The 4,032-nt window shown below is 37.3% G+C and overlaps 1 pseudogene; it reads right to left on the bottom strand.

Annotated features, from left to right (window-relative positions):
- Positions 1-3,288: 3,288 nt before the first annotated feature.
- On the bottom strand, positions 3,289-3,804 carry LOC137228634 (large ribosomal subunit protein P1 pseudogene; annotated as a pseudogene).
- Between the last annotated feature and the right edge of the window lie 228 nt (positions 3,805-4,032).

Raw genomic sequence — 4,032 nt, 5'->3', positions numbered from 1 at the left:
CCTTAAGCAGCATTAAATTGAGTCTCCTCAACTAACAACAGGATAAACTGAATATCGATCCTGTTATGGGCAGGATCTGAGAAAACATATTGTAAACACATGCAGTTTAAGAAAATTATGTTATGTCAGTTAGATATGTAATATATCATCATTCTGCAGACTTACAACCTATAAGTGATTCAAAGAGAATTTTAACCACACTTAAGGAGGCTAAAAAGAAAAAAAAAAAATCCCAAAGTCACAAATCAGCTTACAACATAGCTCCTTACATTGTCTCCTAACAATGAACATGTTCTTGATTTTAAAGTATACATATTCTTTTGCTCTCTAGATTTTACCTCATATTTCTATTTTCACTGTCTTTTTTTGGAAGTGTGGATGGGAGATAAATTCTAAATCTAGTTCATATCCATGACCTTGCCTTGCCTTGCCTTAAATTTGGATTCAATTCCTTTCTCCATGGCTTTACTAGTTACAGTCCCAATCCCACTCAGCCTTTGCTTTGGGCCTAGGCAATTTTCAGATTCTTTACCCTATGAATATCGCTAAAATAATTAAAGTGGTAAAAGGATGATGAAATATAGTGCACTATAAACCACTAATTACCAATAATGTTTGAAACATGGGACAATTTTCAGGAAATATTAAAGGCATATCAGGTTCTATAAATATCTCAGTAGAAAGAAAGATATAGATATCACATGGGGGTTACATAGTACTTTAGCGGGAGATTCAGTTATAATAAATGCATGAATAGGGGTTGTGGCTGTTCTAACAAAATATTAGCCCTATTAAATCCAATTTAACATGAGAAATTAGGGTTGCTATTTATTCCTACTTCTTTATCCTTGAAATCCTATATCATGTGCATAACAGGAAAGTTTCACAGTTCCAAACACTGTATTTGTACAATGAGTAAGATAAAGAGTGTATAAATGCCAGGAGAAGTGTGCACTATGTTGGTAAAAACATTATTATATAGATTTTAATATTAAAATTTCTTAAGCACATAGGAGCATTCACTGTGCAAAGCAGAGTAATTTTAGAAATAGAATAGATTAAGATAATAAAGTATCTTTTTCTAGGTCTGACTTGTATTTATAGCTAGAAAAGTAGAGGATTCATAGTGTGATATCCTATATACAAATGGCATTACATTTGAACATACATTAATTTGAGGAAATTCTCAAGAAAAGATTCCAAAGTTAGAAAATAAGGTAGTCTTTTCATAAAGGCAATATGAAACTTCATGAATTAAACAACAGTTGAAAGGCAGTACTCTAAAAACTTACTACTTGTTAAATGGGCAGAATTTAGATTAACAATATTTCAAATGAGATTAAGAAAATGTGACTCACTAATGCTGAAACTAGTCGGCTTTTGAGAAACATACAAAGAGCAATGTCTAGATACAATGAACCATTCATTGATAACAAGTGATATAGAGCATAAAGAAAAAGTTCTTAGAAACTCTTTATCATGGTAATAACCCTTGATCATATGATTTCTCCGGTATAGACAGCAGGTAATGGAAATGGAACACTTACTTGTTTTGCATAAAAATTGTGATTTATTCTAACAGGGAAGCATAAAATGAAATTAGAAGTATGTAGGTGAACTTTTAAGTTGTTGAAATGGTCAAGGTATGATTGTAAAGTCCTAATATGGATTGATAGAATCAATCTCATTTACTCCTTGAATACTTGAGTATTTTCCATGAACAAGACACTTTGCAAGGTGGATTATACCAAGTATATAAGTATGACTTCTGCTCTAAGATGCAATAGTGCAGAAAGTAAAGAAATAAAAATCCTTTGAATTATATTGAACAACAGAACTGGGAAAGGCTGACATATTGGCAATGATGATAGATAAGATGAAGCAGAACATGAGCCTGTTTGCCATCAGATCTTACTCTTCTCCTTTTGGCTCTGGAAAATTGGTAATCTGATCCCATAAACTGTGTTTTCAAGATCTTTTATCAGTTGGCTTTCTGTTGGGCTCCACAGAAGGAAGGATAGAAGGGTGAAAGAAGAGAGGAAACAGACTATGTGTTGTCTATCTCAGCCTTAGGCATCATCTCATCCTGATCATCAGGCCATGTGTGCATCTCTTTCAAGGCACCAGCTTCCAATCACTTGACTCTGGCCCCTGAGTTCTCATAACATTACCTTACGTCTCTTTGTCAATGTCTAGAGATGGTAGCAACATCCTATTGCTATTGCTCATCCTGTTATTGCTTGTCTGTGGACTGTCTCACCACAGTTTTCTATTCATTGTCTCTGCCTTTCCATCACCAGTGTAACGACTTATATACACTAAATTCTATTTTATACATTTTGAGTGTCTTCTGTCTTTCTGTCTAGACTCTGAGGATAAAAAACACCACCAGGGGCTCACTGGGTGTCAGTGAAAATGCTTTACTGGTATTGTATACAATTCCTTTTATGGTATTATATACATTCCTTAAGAAACAGATAATATTAGTATCATTTGGCAAAGGAGGAAATTTAAAGTGGTTTAAATATTTTCACAAGGTCACACAACTATAAGTAGAAGGGCTAGAATTTAAATCCAGGCCATCTGACTCTAAAACTAATGCTCTAATGCACTAAAATACTAGGTCAAATCAACCTCATTACCCGCCATGTGGGAAACATCCAATAGGGATGAGAGTCTAAGCTGTCCAAATCACCAAAAGATGAATCTGGTTCAAACAGTTATTAATATCCAAGGGATTAGGGCAAGACATCATGGCTGCCATTCATTTATATATTATATACCAAGAAATTAATGATCTTGGTGCCTGGAAATAGCAGATTAACAACAACCAAATAGATAAAAATCCTGACTTCATGGAGCTTACAAACTATCAGAGGGTGAAAGATAATAGATGAATGAATGGTATTTGCTAGCAATAAATCCTATGATAAGAAAATAAAGAAAGGAAGATGTATGAGAAAACTCAGGATAAGTTTTGGAATTTTAAATAGGGAAGTTCTGTATTTTCTTAGATGCTCCCAAATATCTCCTTTCCTCTCTTTTGGTCCACACTCCACCTTTCAGGACTGCCTCGACTCTTAGACATGGATGAAATACTATGCTACAGCGGATGAGACATGGCTTAATGAATGGCCACCCAGGGCTGGCCACCATGACATGGAAGTTCAAGAGATCCCCATGAAGCTTCCCCATCATGTGTTCCCCATTATGTGACCTCATAGGAAGCAGGAGGCCCTCTATTATCTCTCCAGTGAACTAATTTGATGTAAAGTTCCTACTTCGATGTTTGTTTTTTTTTTTTCGAAGAACTCAGCTTTTTATTGAATGTGCTACTAAAGAGGTTTAGTCAAAAAGACCAAAGCCCATGTCATCATCAGACTCTTCAGATTCTTCTTTCTTTGCTTCCACTTTCTTCTCCTCAGCTGGGGCAGCAGTGGTGGAGGGGGCAGGACCTCCTGCTGGTGTAGCACCAGCTGCTGGGGCAGGTCCACCTGCCCCCACATTGCAGATGAGGCTCCCGATGTTGACATTGGCCAAAGCCTTTGCAAATAAGCCTGGCCAGAAAGGTTCAACATTTACACCGGCTGCTTTAACGAGGGCATTGATCATCCTCCGTGACCGTCACCTCATCGTTGTGCAGGATGAGGGCCAAGTAGATGCAGGCGAGCTCCGAGACAGAGGCCATGGTGCGGGCAAGGGCTAGGCAGGGTCTGCCGGGCGCGGTGCTAGTCGCCGGATGAAGAGAGGGCCTCACCCCAACGGGGCCTTAGCTTCCTCAGAAGGACCGAGCACCTTAGCGGAAGCTGAAGAAAAGGAAGCTATTTCAAAGTTTTAAAAGCATTTTATCCTAAGTGTCCATCATCGGATGAATGGATAAAGATGTGGCACATATATACAATGCAATATTACTCAGCCATAAAAAGAAATGAAATTGAGTTATTTGTAGTGAGGTGGATGGACCTAGAGTCTGTCACACAGAGTGAAATAAGTCAGAAAGAGAAAGACAAATACCTTATGCTAACACATACA

This window comes from Pseudorca crassidens, chromosome 8 (assembly GCF_039906515.1).
Source record: "Pseudorca crassidens isolate mPseCra1 chromosome 8, mPseCra1.hap1, whole genome shotgun sequence".
Taxonomy (NCBI): domain Eukaryota; kingdom Metazoa; phylum Chordata; class Mammalia; order Artiodactyla; family Delphinidae; genus Pseudorca; species Pseudorca crassidens.
The sequence above is the reverse complement of the archived record's forward strand: the minus strand, read 5'-3'. Positions and strand labels throughout refer to the sequence as shown.